Genomic DNA, 15,566 nt, shown 5'->3' on the forward strand with positions numbered 1-15,566 from the left:
ATCTTAGGGTTTTAATGCTCAAAGAAGTTAAAATTTTCTCCCAGGGTCAGTTCAAGAACCGTATTAGGCTCACTACGTCATGTCCAACATTTGTTAGAACAGTCTTCTATCAAATAATATTACAGGGGGCTTAAACATCAGCTGTATCATTAATCTGCCACTTCAATCATTAATCTTGATTTCAAGACCAACAAGATATTACCTAATGAACCCTAATATACCACTTATTTCAGTCTAAAAATAGAAATAACTATCCAGATGCTTACAAAATACTGACTCATAATAACATCCTACTAAGTACATGAGGCATAATTAATCTCAGGCCTTCTTTGGATGGATTAAATACATTAACAACCTTTCAACTGCATTTATAGCCAAGCCAGATTTAGGATTTTGAATCTACAGGAGAATATTTAATTGCTGTAAATCTTTTTGCCTCTTAATGGGTGACTAATATTGTGGTACATTTCAACTTGGACCCCTGGTATTGAAAATGGAAAATACTTATAAACTAATTCCCTGAAGATCAATCCTGGATTGTTCTTTCACTTTTCTTGAGTGCCTTGTCCACTCTAAGGCCTTGTCTACACTACAGGGGAAATTAGGTCTAAGCTACACAATTTGAGTTACGTGAATAGCGTAACTCAAATCAACGTAGCTTAGACCTACTTATCGCAGGGTCCGCACTATGCGATGTTGTTGGGAGACTCCCCCTATTCTTGATCCGGTGGAGTACAGGAGTCGACAGGAGAGTGATCTGCGGTCAATCTCCGCTCATCGATTCCCTGCTAAGTGTAGAAGAGCCCTTAAAATAGGGCTCCACCACTTCTCTTGTGAAGAATATTTACACAGTCTGATAGACCTTGGTATTAGGACAATTCTCCTACTATTCAAACTAAATTTTCATTCTCTCAATCACCCCCTCCTCCCCAATTGATTCTGGTTATATTCACTTGGGTCAGCCTCTCCCTTGTTGAAGTTTACATCCTTCAAATCTTCGTAGACCGCTATTCTAACTTACTCTAGTGCTTTATCTTCCTAACTGCTTTCAGTAAATTGTTTCTTGTAACAGTTGCACAAACTCAGAAGAACAATATAGGTCCAGATTTATGGATGTGCCCAAAGAACACACAGCAGAACTCAGGAGGAGATGGGGTCAAATCTGGTCTTTGTGCTTCTCAGAGACTAGCCTCGATGTGCCTCAGTCCAGTCCCTTGGTTTTAGTGAGAGCAGCCCAAAGTTCTAACTTATGTGGGTTGCCAACAGCTCTAAAGGGGTGATAATGGTAGCTGGGGATCATTGGGGTGCAGAGAAGCCTGAACCACACTCCCTGTCCTGTAAAATGGTGTTTCTGTGGTGGTAGGGTTCAGCTGGTAATAATTAATCCAGCACCCCAACTCAGTCTTTCCAGAATTCTAATATCCGGTATTAAATTTCATGTCACTGACTCAGTCTTGCAAAGCTTATTGTACCTTATGACCAGGGTTGTCCCTAGGGGGGTGTAGGGCCCAGGGCAGAAGTGACGAATCCGTCACTTCCAAGACTAACCCGTCACTTCCGGGACCGACCACATCAGCTAATTGCACCGGACCATGGGGCCTCCCAAAGTGCGGGGTCCGGAGCGATTGCCCCAATTTGCCATACCCAAGGGACGGCTCTGCTTATGACAATAGTGTTCAAATCATCGTAGCCAGATGTGGTTTACAAATCAGTAAAACCCAGTTAGATGCAGGGCCGGCTCCAGACCCCAGCGTGCCAAGCGTGTGCGTGGGGCAGCATTTTGCCGGCAGGGCGGCAGCCGGCTCCGGCGGACCTCCCGCAGGCATGATTGCGGAGGGTGCGCTGGTCCCGCGGCTCGGGTGGACCTCCCGCAGTCATGCCTGCGGAAGCTCAACCGGAGCCGCGGGACCAGCGGACCCTCCACAGGCACATCTGCAAGAGGTCCCCCGGAGCCACAGGACCGGCGACCGGCAGCGAGCCCCCCGCGGCGTGCGGCCGTGCTTGGGGCGGCCGGATTCCTAGAGCCGCCCCTGGTTAGATGTCTTGAATTTTGCTAGAAACAGATTGTATTTTGTTTTGTAATCAATTTAAAACATTACTGAAGAATGTTTAATCTTTTTAAAATGCTGAATATAAATAACCTCTGAGCTTGGGATTTGTATCAATGATGTTTTACGTGAATAACCTAAAGATGTTGAGGTCTTAAAAAAAGCACTTTTGTCATACCTAATCAGATAACTTATTGTAATTTTGTGCTATTTACTTTTGAGGGTTAGAACAGTTGATATTGGGTGTAACAGTTACTAATAGGAAAATACAGCAAACAAGAAAAGAATGTTTCACCACTAATGCTGACATGAGATCTGTTTTTGTGCACATGCCACCTTGGTAACTTGCAATAATTCTTTTAAAATTATGAGTCTCCATAATGATATATTTTTCTACTAAAACAGACAATAGAGTGCAAAACTTAAAATATTGTTATTTCACTTAAAATTGTGTAAACCTAATCATATGTATATTGCCTGCTGACCAGTTTGGGAACCCCTGCCAGCCTGTGGTCCAAATCCAAAAACACAAGGATCTACCCTTAATCGTCCCTTCACACCCCACCTACACCCTGTATAGGTCACAACAATGGATCATCATTCAGCTATATGAACCAAGAGATAGATTATCAAATGGACACAAACACACACAAACCAGCCCCCCAAATTCTCAGCTTGCCCCCAGTTCTCTTGTCTGGGGGTAGACATGCTTAAAGCACACCTACCAGATCAGGCTCCACAGGCCAAGATAGACGGGAGTTTGAGACGGGAGTTTGAGACGTCTGTCAGGGAATAGGCATGAGCAATAGCTCCAAGTAGCTCATTAGCTGTGGGATAGCATCAGGACTTAGATGTTTTTGTGCATTCCTATCAGTGGAAACTTTGCCACCAATAAAGGTTAGGTGGTAGCTGAGCAGCAATTTTGAGAATGTCTCTGGCGCCTAAATGTTAGACTTACATACCTTGTGAATCTGGCCCCGTCTCTCCCCTATGTAATCCTGGGCACCTAACTTGGAGCTAACAATTCCATTAAGAAGCAGGGGACATAGGAGTTAGATATTGCAATGCTGAGCCGTGCAATGCTTAAAGTCCCCATGTGAAACTAACCCCAGGAACTTAGCAGGATTCATAGAAATGTCCAATTATAACTAAACATTTAAAAAATAACACCATATAAGCCTTCATGCTTCAAGGCTTAAACCAGCCTCTTAACCATTTGGGTTAAGAGGAGATTTTTCCTTTGAGCAAGTTATTCTAGAACTGAATACTGTAGGAGTTCTTGCCCCTTCTTCTGAAGCAGCTGGTAATAGCTTCTGTTGGAGACAAAATACTGGACTGTACCATTGGTCTTATTCAGTATTCCCACATTCCTTGACGTGAAGAAGAATTCACTTTGGTGGTAACTTCAGATATAAATCTCCTAGCTAGCCAATGCTCAGAGTTTTTAATAACTTTGTTACTAATAATTTAAGGGTACTATAAACACAGACTATATCTGTTTTATTTGTGTGTTGTCTGAGATTGTGTACATAGAGAAAATTCTAACTAGTTGTGATTATGGTTTTTAGTGTTTGTTTATAATGGTTGTATGTTTTACCCCGGAAGCATGGTAAAATAAACTTCTAAAACAGCCCTCAGTAGACACTTGGTAAGGATAGCAATGTTCCACAAAATTAAACACCAAAAATTGAGTTTTATCTGTGTCATAATAAGGTATCAAAACTTTTAAATAGTTCCTCTTTCTTATTTTGTGGAGCAAGCATTTTGTTAATGGGGCATAATATAGTAGATAACAAATGAGGTTCCAACACTAAGTCTAGTATAGATAGGCTGATCTGTGGATCTGGCTGATCTCTACTGGATACAGGACCCAGAGGAGTAGAAAACAAAGACTGCTTTATGCTTTGCCCTCCACCTTATCCTGAGTTTAGCTGAGGGCCAGCACAAGTTATTTTAGCCTCAAAGCAGTTCTAATTTGCACAAGATGGTAATAGTCCCCAGGGTCTGTTACCAATAGGAACTGACAGAGCACAAAGGCATTCTATCCGTCCTTATGTTAGGGCAATGCAGGAGGAATCCTCAATTGACAGCTTCATGGCCCCTCTGCAGGATCTGCCCTTTAAACAGAAAGGAGAAACTCTCGCCTCTCGGCAGGTTTAGGACTGTGAACTATGGCTGTGGTAAGTAAAGTCAGGTTTCAAGCCTGCATCAGAGGTGTGAACATGGAGACACCCAGCTGATGGATGAGGGAGTGTGTTTTGGGGGGCCATATATATAGGGTAAGACCATATGCAGGATGTGGCCACTGGCAGGATGGGCCAAGGCAGGCAGCCATTCATGAACTTGTGATCAGACATTTCTGTGTAACTCTCCAAGGCCATATATTGATTAATGGAACTTCCCATTACGTTTTTATAATAAATAGTAGAATCATTAGATTCAGAATTTTCAAGAATCAAAGTTTGGGAGTATTATGATTGTTTATTGCATAACTAAAAGACAACAACCTCTCCAACAGGTTAAGGTAGGCAATTGTGTAGTTACTATGATTGTTCAAGGACACACATGCAAATACATGTGATTAGCATATGTCTTCACAATTATGCAATTCATATGCACATTTGTCATAATTGTGAACATGAATTGTTGGACAGCTCGCTCATAATTGTCATAACCTGAAAGATTTTTAAATAAAACATTGGAAGTGTGAGATTGCATTGCTGGAGGGTAGTTCACTCACTTCACATGCAGTAGGATTCTATGCCACCAGTTGTGCAACTGGTTGAAATAGCTGGTTACAGCTGCGTCTCATTTAAAGCACAAACAGGATGGGAATCATAAAGAGAACTATTTAGTACAGCTATAGTCAAAATTCTCAGAACGATACAAGTCAGGCTTATTTCCGTTATTGTTAAAAATCTGTCGGAAGGAAGAGTGCCAATGGTGTGAGTCATACAATATGTACATTTTGTTACAAATTCTGAGTCATTTTTAAATTGAAATTATGCATCATTCATGAGCAGAAAAACATTTAAGACAGTTGTGTATCGCCTACTTCTGACATTCTGGTTATCTGCAAAATGTAAAAAAAATATGATTGTACCTGTATAACATGGCATCTCATTTAATCATGGGTGGTTTAAATATGTTAAAGCAGAAGAGGACTCTGCAGACTGCATGTCAAAGAGCTAGGGGCATGCAACACTTGTGAAGGGGGTCAGAGGTGGCCAAAGAAGTATCCTTTGACTTTTGGGATGTTGTAGGATTCTAGGATGGGAAGAGATCTGATTGAAAAATAATCCTTTTCACTCATATTGCACTTTCCAGGCAAAGGTCTCAGCATACTTCACACACATCAATTACTGTAGCCTCACAATACCTCTGTGAGGTAAGCATTCTGCCCATTTTACAAGTAAGGAAATGACACTCCAGAGAGGTTGGGAAAGCCACTCAAGAAGTCTGTGACAGAACTGAGAACAGAAACCATGTCTCCTGACTCCTGGTCCTGTGCCTTAGTCACCAGATCATTCTACCTAATCAAGACTGTAATCTCTAATTTAAACGATTTGCTCTTTGAGGCAGAGACAGTGCTTTTACGGGTGGGTTTGTTTGGTTGTGGGGGGGCGGGGTTTGTGAGGTACCTAGTCCTAGCATATTTTGGGGGAGCACCCAAAGAATTGGTACTAGAAGTCCAACCTCTGTTGGGACTTTCTGCTGGGTTTTTAAACTTCAGACAGTGAGGCTGAAGTATTTGCTTGTGGCACTCTGAACTCATTGAGTAGAACTGGAGCTAGTAGTAAATCCTTAATACTTTCATGGGCCCCTTACGGTTTGAGATTAACTAGGAGGTGACCTAAAGCCAATTTCTGTCTTCACATACTATTGAACAATTTCCATTAGCTTATTTGATTTTATTTTACCTACATTTCTGTGATACTCATCACAATTGGATCTAAACATCAGTGAAAATTTCCTACAATTATAGATATGGTGGTCGAATTTAGCCCCTAGCTGGAAAGTCTGCTTGTTGAGTAACAGCAGAGAAACCAAATTTCCTAAAGCTTTAACAATCAGCTTGAGACTGGATGATGAAAGGAAGAGAGTATTAGTATACATAAGTCACATGACACTGATTTCTACCGCAGTCAGATATGGGCTGTGAGGTGACATCCATTATGATTTTCTCTGTGGATTTTATGCTGTTTGTGGAGCTGTGCAGGTGGAGCTGTGCAGGTCACAGAACCATTACTTGTGCCCCTGTCAGTTCTGCAGTCCACCTACAATGCTCTCTACGTGACGCTGCAGAATGGAGCATTCTATAGTGCGTGGGTCCATATGGCTCCTTTCCATGTCCCTTCTACATTTTGGCATTGCGGTATTAACAGAATCATGGCAATTCCATTGCACTTTGGCCGTTTTGCTGCCAGAAGAGGGAAAGGGACAGGATTTCATCCAGTATACGCAGGTGAAGTAAAGGCTTCTGATTGCATAGTAGCTCTGACCTGCAAATCCACTTATTTGCAAGTCCTGACTCTTGTCTGAGCAGAGACTGACAGTCATGCTACTTTTTTTGTGGTTTGGTGATGTGCATAAAAGGGATCTAAAAAGGAGACCACTGTCCTTTTCATTTGTGTCCTAAGGCAGCATTCAAGATACGGTCTTTATGGGTGGAAAGTGAGAACAACACTAATAACCTCTGTTGGTTAAACTTTTTTCCATACCTCAATATTTGTTTTATTTAGCATTGTAACAGTAAAGAAAAAAAATGGTGTGACAAATTCTACCTTGGCTTACGCCCACATAATTGACTACACTCTGAGTCCTAGAATGTAAGTGAGGGTAGAATTTTGTCTATGTGTTGAAAACTACAATTATAGAGAAAAATGTGTGTGTTAGAGGGGAAAAACCCAAGATGTTTTACTAAAAAAACCATCAGGACATCACAGCATTGGCATCTGAAAGCAACTTGCAAGGAAAAATGTTGCCGTTTTTTGTTTTTGTTGATCAATGAACTATGATTATTCCACTGCAGAAATATTGATAGACAAATATCCTGTTAGTAGAACCAGCTTTCGCTCTTCATTAGCTGAATAGAGAAAGTAATTCTAGATAGAGTTCTGTTCACTTGAAAAAATCACTTTCCACTGTGTTCTCGCAGTGTATGCAAATGAGTATGTTCAACCCTGACAATAATTATTTAATTCTAGGAAAAAACAGGAATTTATACAGTTCAAGTAACAGCTGCATTTTCAGCTTGTGATTAAACACATCCAGTGGGGTCCATAGGAGCTTTTAGTGCAGCTGATGGAAGACCACTGACAACACTAAGTCAGAGGCCAATTACTCACCCCCTTTCATACTGATTGTAAGAAAGGCACCCAAAGATTTGTTTGCTGAAATTATGCATTGCTACAAAGTCACTTATTTTTTCAGTAGTTAAATGCTTATCAGATAAACTAAGCCATTAAAACCATATTCTCCAAAATGACCTCTCTGTTGATCTGTGGTATTCATGTTGTGCCCATTGTATTACTTCCAGGCAAATAAATTTGCATTCACAATTATTTGTGGGCTCAAATAATAGAATTTTGACATTTAACCATTTGTTCTCTTGGTAGAAACAACATTTGCAGATGGAAATAAGATAGATCGCTTAATGAATACATGTTTTGGTCATTCCCTCTGAAGCACCTGGGATTGGCCACTGTTGGAAGACAGGGTACTAGGCTAGCTGGACCATTGGTCTGACCCAGTATGGCCATTCTATTCTTAGATGTCTCACTAGAAATGGTAGTTGTGTATAGTCTGTGATTTGCATGGGCATATTATTGTGTGTGGAAGGTTGTGGGTGCAAATGAGTTAGAATACAAAACTGGGTGCAGGGAGGAACAGTGCAAATTGATTCTTCTACTATGCTAACCTTTTTTGTAGGAAGGATGCATATTAATGGAAAACTGCCATTTAGGTATACCCCTGCACTGGGGATGGTACAGAGCCGGTAGATACAGAGCTGCAGGCTAATGAGATGGGGAAAACATTGCTGTCTCTGTGTAGGCCCTCTGCACAGGAGTGAATTTCACCATAGGCAAATAAGACTAAGGGCTTATCTACATGGGAATTTTAAACTGGATCAAACTGAGTTAATCTGGTTTGAAAACACTTGCGCATACACAGTGCAACCCATCATTACGCACTAACTCCACATTTATCAGGAGCTGTGGAGTCCACTTGCAACGTGTACTAAGTTTGTTTCAAATTGAATTAGTTCAGTCTTTTGTGCGTGCACGCAATTGCTGCACAACACTTTCTGCATGCTTCCAACAGTTATCTCACAATGCTGTGCAGGTCAACTGTTACATACCTGTTTGTTTACTTGTGTGCCCAGTCTGCCCCGGTGTCAATTTTCCAGGATGACCCTTCCACCCTTTAAAGGGTGGTGCAGAGCCAGATTTTGCCTAAATGCTCCTGGATCCCAGTGTATCATTATTCCGGTGATACAACTGCAGTAGCCCTCCCAAAGCTCCACAATATGCCTCGTGCGGCTGCCTGGAGTCATCCTGAGACCCCAGATCTCATTGCTATCTGGGGAGAAGCATTTATTCAGGAAGCTCTTGTGACCAGCCACAGGAATAAAACCTTTTTGTGGTTAATGACCAGGACGCCAACTAGTGCCAGATAAAGAGCAAGCTGCTCATGAGAAAGTTCACTGAAATGAGGAATAAAAGAAGACAGTCCAGAAGAGCACATGCGACTTGTCCGTTTTTGGATGAACTGGACTGGATTCTACACAATTACAGTATGCCCCGTTCAAGGCACTATTTGGAGACTGCTGCCCACGCTCTCCCTTACACTCAAGATCAGGCTAGCTAGACCCATCAGCAGATGAGCAGGAGGATCCCAGAGAGGATCCCTTTTTGAGACTCAGCTGATGACAGCCAGCTGGAAAGTCAGCTCCAGTCCTGCCCTCTTACAATGGACCCTGATTTCTGCCCTGTGTTGCTGAGCCCAAGTCTCACCATAAACCCAGGCCTGGACCAAAGAGTCAGATCCCCTGGAAGGAACTTGGGCACATAATAAAATGTAAAGACAAGTACTTATTTATTGGTGGTGGATGTCAGCTACGAGCCCCCTACTCCCTCCCACCCGTCCCCCTTTTGATGTCCAGGCTCCCCGCTATATCTTGCAAAGGCCTTCCAGTCCTGCAGTGCTTCTGGGGAGACCATCCTGGTGAATAACTTCAAAGAATATCTCAGGAGTCTCCCCTTTGCCTTTCTGAATAAGATCATTCTTTGCCTCCTAATCATCCACCTCAGTGTAATGTCATGGATAGCGAGGACCACCCAAAGGGGATGAAGAGGGGATTACTGTCCAGCTTGCCCCCATGTCCTCTTCACATGCTCTTTACACCTCCAACGCCATAGAAGTGCCTCCAGAGCACAAACAAAACTGCAAAAACAAACTTGGAACATGGCTCCAGCCACCTCACCCTGCCCCACCCCTAACAGCATGAAAACAGATTAAGTAGACTGAGATCCAGGTGCACCCACCACTTTCTGTGCATGCAGACCACTTTTACCATCTCTGAGATTCCCCCAAAGAATGGTAAGAGCCTCAGGGAGGTAAAGTCAGATATACATAATGAAAAAAGCTATCATGACATGTCTGGGATAGGAACAATAAACAACTGTTGTTTGCCCCCTACTCCCACAGCCACAGCACCTGCAACAGCCAGACCCATCAAGAACAGAGTCTTCCTGTACTGCTGACAGGCTGGCCAAGCTGATTGGGAGAAAAAGGAAGACTCGGGATGAGATCTTTGCAGAATTCATGGCAAAGTCACATGGAAAGGAAAACCAGGCTGGCTGAGAGGTGGAGGCTGAACATGGGGACACAGAAAGAGAGAAAGAGATGTGTCTCTCCCAGGAGATCCTGGGAGTATCTGCCATCAGTATTGCAGTGGCCAGGGAAAGCATGGTTGTGGCCAAGGACGACATCACCATGGTGAAGAAGAGCATGAAAAAAGACAGGAAGATGCAGAGGGGCTGCAGAGGTGTTCAGAGTTCATGGACGCTATCCCAGGCCAGAATCCCCTCCTGCAAAACATGTGCCTGCTAGGTCAGCAGGCCCTGCTGTCCTGTAATTTGGGATCTCGCCATTTTCTTCAGCTCCTGGACAAGGCTGGCTACTGGGACCAGCAACAACTCCTAACCTCTGCATCCCACAGCTGTACTCTCAGTGGCTCCCATTCACCTCTGAGATCCAACCTCTGGGCAGTGACAACACTTGCACCTGGGAGTCCAGTTCTTTTGAGCCCTGCAGTGCCCCTGAGAATTTTGAGCCATAGCACTCAACCCATGGTGACAAGAAGAGCCAGAGGCAAGGTGTATGCAAATCCCCCTTCCCTAAATTGTTATATTTGAAATGTTCTTATTGTTTCACTTTGAGTTTTGTTTGCACTGTTGCAGTAATTAAAGGTTTGTGTATAGTTGGTTATTTAAGAAAATTGGTTGGTTAAATGTATTTCCAAATACAAACATTGGTTTCACTTAAACTTTATTATCGATTTTTGTATTGTTCTTTCATAGATTCATAGATTGTAGGACTGGAAGGGATCTTGAGAGGTCATTGAGTCCAGTCCCCTGCCCTCATGGCAGGACCAAATACTGTCTAGACCATCTCTGATAGACATTTATCTAACCTACTCTTAAATATCTCCAGAGATGGAGATTCCGCAACCTCCCGAGGCAGTTTATTCCAGTGCTTAACCACCCTGACAGTTAGGAAGTTTTTCCTAATGTCCAACCTAAACCTCCCTTGCTGCAGTTTAAGCACATTGCTTCTTGCTCTATCCTTAGAGGCTAAGGTGAACAAGTTTTCTCCTTTCATAGTACAACTGTTTACATGACATCCATTATGAGTCTTCATTAGCATTTAACTGAGAAAATCATTTAACTAAAACCAGAACTCCTCGAGTCTTACAAAAGCACATGGGTAATGTTAAACTTCACCCCACCCCCCCCCCCCAGTAAACCAGTGCTTACATCTGCTTCCCAACACATACCATATGGGCTGACGTGTTCAGGCATGTGTCTCAAGGACAGATAAAAGATATCCCTGACAGCATTCCCTTAGGCGTTTGTGTTTTCTGTGGGACACCTTGCTGGCTGCTTGAACCTCCAAGCAAATCTTCACATCTCAGCCTCTCACCCATCAATAATGCTTTCACCCTTGCTCTCACAAATATGGTGCAAAACGTGCAGTTACAATGGCTGGAACATTTTTTTCTGCTGCTTCCATAAACAGGACCCTCTGTCTGTCAAAAGCCAAACGCACACTCGACTACCATTGTGCAACTACTTGGGTGATCGTTAACATTTTTCTTCCTTCTGTCCATGACTGTCTATGACTTCATTAACCAGGGAATCAGGAGTAAGCTGGGTCTTCCAAAATAAATGGACCAACCTCCACACCATTAATGTCCACAAGGATCCTGGGGCTAAACAGTCCTCTTCCCATTATTTTAAATAGCACTACATTTTTTTTGAAAGATCCTAGCATCATGGACCTTCTCAGACCACCATTTAGGTCTGTAAATTTGCCACAGTGTTCTACTGGTCCTTTCAGCACCGTGGAAAGGCTGATATGTTGTTAACTTAACTGTCCTGGCTTATCAGTAAATAAATTAAGTGAAAACATCAGCTCAGAGACATACCCGTTCCAAATTCCTTCCCTTCCACAAATAAATCCCAGGGGTCTTACAAAGATCACATGCCATCTTTGAGCGCAGTGATGTGGGGAATTTTATAGCTTGAATATGACCTAAAAAGAAAGTTGTCATTTTTGGAACAAAAAATATTGTAATAATAGAGTGCCGGGGGGAATCAATGTCACATGAAATTACTATACATGAAAGCAGAGTTTTGGCTGCTGCCTTGATATTACAAGCTCTTGGTAATAGAAAAATCATGCTACCATACAAGGCTTATGGGATGATCAGCATACAACACTTTACTGCAATCCCTACTGGAACTCTGCCATCAACCACTGTAAAAGACCCATTATGCCTTGTTACCCATGGGGGCAAATGTCTAGTTCCCCCAGTGAGGCGGTCAGAGAAACAAGAAAAAAACATAGCTTAGAATAATAGTGATACACTCCCTCTTCTTTTGTGTTTTTAAAAGGCAAGAAGTGAAGAGGGAGGGGAAAGTCATATTTTATTGCTTGAGCTCCAATGCAGTCTATTACTTTAGTACATTAATAATGCAGATGAAGCTATATGTAAAGCAGAGCATCAAACTGCGAGCCATAAGTATGGTACTGTCCAGTGAGCAACAGGCTTTTGTGCGCTTTGTTTCCATTCTGTATTTGTACATGAAAATTAAAGGAAAATATCTGGAAAATAAATCTATAGCTTCTGTCCAGAGTGTCCCCAAATCACATATTCTGAATAATGCTTACTCACAGGAGTCCTACTGTATGTTTCATATCTCCACTGACCCACTGTGATCAAGGCAGATGCAGGGTTGAAGCTGTACAAATTTTAGTAGATTGTTATTTTACTTGAAGCTTTTCTGTTTCTTTTAATCTCTTCAGTGAGACATTGGCGGGATTAAACTGTAGAAGATCGGCAATGGATTTTTTTTCTTTGTGTTAAGCATTCATTGCACATTACCAGCATAAGGAGCCATAGTCTCAGTTACTCTGCATCCTCTGTGGTCATTTACACCAGTGCAAGGTGAGTGCAAAGTGGATGTGAATCGTTGCCATTCTGATTGTACTCATTTTGCTCTAACGGAAACAGTCAGGGCAATTAAGAATCAGGCCTAGGTTTTCAGCATGAATTACATGCTACCACTGCCTTGCACCTTGTGTAGTCATTTACACCTTGTCAAAGTGATGTGTAATGCTACCATTATGATTTGGTACTATTTTATGCCCATTTTGCAGAGATGTAATTGTGCAGGGCAGTGGAGAATCAGGCATACTTAATATATACAATCTGTAAAAAATAATGTGTAAGTCCCATGTACATCTATACTTTTTCTAGTTAAATAGCTGAAAGGCTGATTAGGCCTCAACTGGAGTATTGTGTCCAGTTCTGGGTGCCACATTTCAGGAAAGATGTGGACAAATTGGAGAAAGTCCATAGAAGAGCAACAAAAATGATTTAAAGTTCTAGAAAACATGACCTACGAGGTAAGATTTAAAAAATTGGGTTTGTTTAGTCTGGAGAAGAGAAGATTTAGGCCTAGTCTATACTAGTTATTTCGGAATTGGCCGAGTTAATTCGAAAAAAAATGATTCCATCCACGTGACCAAACTGGCTTTTTTGATTTAAAGGGCTCTTTAAATCGATTTCTGTACTCCCACTCGACAAGTGGAGTAGCACTTAAATCAAGATCGCAATCCCGGGTTAAAGGTATTGTAGACGCAATTCAACGTTATTGGCCTCCGGTAGCTATCCCAGAATGCTCCCTTGTGACCGCTCTGGACAATACTCTCAACTCCGATGCACTAGCCAGGTGGGCAGGAAAAGCCCCGGGAACTTTCACACACAACATTGGGATGATCAAGTTTACCTGGTATGCAGACGCACTGAGGTGCTTTGCAGATAATTAATATGAAGTCAGGAATCTAAACAAGATAGTACATGCAGAGCAGGGAGCATTCATGTTTTTTTTAAAGGGAAGTATTAAGCTCTGATGCTGCAGCCCTTCCTTGTAGGAGTAAAGATTACTTGCATGAATAGTTTTTTTGACATAGATGTGGCAACTGACATGACTAAGGGTCATTCCAGGGCTTGGTTCTTTATTTTGGTGAATTCTGGTTATTTTTAAAGTCTTTTATTATTTCCTGTTATGAGCTATTAACAAAAGGCCTAATTGTATCTTCCTGGTCCACTTACAGAGGAGACCCTCTATCTGTGGATCACTCTCTCTCTCTCTCTCACACACACACACAGACAGATGGAAGTAAGGACGCACCCACCTCTACAGGAAAACCCCCTGTGGACTCCATGGGGCAGCTGTTGGCTGTGGGAGCCCTGGAAGGGCAGCACCAATACAGCTGTGATGCCATTCCTTCGGATGACCCTGTGCCGACTGATCCCCTGGGATACACAGGGTTTGGAGTGAGTCCTGTAGCCTGTTTTATGAGGGCAAGTCCAGTCCTTTTCCTTGTGGAATGACTAGCAACAATTCTCGATGAGAAAAACTTCGTAGAGATTTCCTCCTACTTCTCCCACTCCCCCTGCCCCCCGCCATGGATTTTCCACACAAGAGCTGTGAATGGACTAATAGCTATTACACATACTTTTGAATAACCACAAAACCACCTTCTGAAGCATGTGTGCAGCTCTGGTCCACCTCTATGTTCAGACCACATACCTGCATTCCAGCACAGAATTTGGCTCCCTGGAACAGTTTTGACATGTATTTCATTGCAACCTGGTGCTCACTTCGAGCAAGGAAAATGAGGCAGCTTGAGTGAAATGTCACGTTGAATAAAATGTGATGGTTTGGGGGAGAAGGAGGGTGAGAATTACAATTTGAATTGCCTGAAATGGAAAAAAAAAAAAGAAAAGAAAACTGATCACTTATAAACAAAAAAAAATCTGAGAAATGTAATAAACAAAATTTACAAGTGAGTGGATGGAACAGATTAGACATTCTGCTTTTTTTTCAAATCAAATGTCTTTGGAGGATCCTGTGGAACAATTTAAAATTCAACCAGAGATGTTTCATAAGACATTCTGAATCATTTTTTCTTCTCTTGACTTGATGGTATATAATGATTTTAATCTGTTCTACTTTTCTTTAGTCCCTCTGGCAATCTTCAAACTAAACTGATAAAATTGTGAAGACTACCATTTTCTTTCACCTTCATTTAGCAACATATGCAAATATGCACATGGAATTGCTAAGGATCACAAATGCTTCTAGGCAGAAGTTTTTGAAGAAGCTTTTAAAGTACAGTTTTGCTCTGAAAAATAACAATAAATAATTATAGCTCCATACTCAACAGATCTGCCCCCTGAGTGCATTCAGCATCAGATCTACTGGCTTCAATGACAAAAATAAGTTTTCGCTACTTTTACCTCTTAGCTGTATTGGCTCCACCAAGCTAACAGAGAAGGAACTGGGCTCTTGTGCATCATCAACAGAATTGTTTACAAAGTTCCAGTCATCTCTGTGCAACCCCACTGAAGACAATGGATTTGCACATGTGTCAGAGGGCATCATTCAAAGGCAGTAGATTTATGCAGCGGTAACTGAGAGCCCAGTGTGGTCTGCAGACCTTTCATTATTGATGAAGATAAACAAGAAGGAAAGAGACCCACTTTATGCTGAGAGCCCAGGCTGAATTTGCAAGGCTGGCAGTTAGGAAAAACATTATTGTCACTTGTAAACTGAGCACATGTGATACATAAATCATTGACGTACAGGAAACGGAGCCCCACAGGGTCATTTTTACAGAATGGTTTTTCAGACTAGAACTGCACTTTAAGAAGATACCAGG

The sequence above is a fragment of the Mauremys mutica genome, chromosome 13, assembly GCF_020497125.1.
Source record: "Mauremys mutica isolate MM-2020 ecotype Southern chromosome 13, ASM2049712v1, whole genome shotgun sequence".
NCBI classification, from domain to species: domain Eukaryota; kingdom Metazoa; phylum Chordata; order Testudines; family Geoemydidae; genus Mauremys; species Mauremys mutica.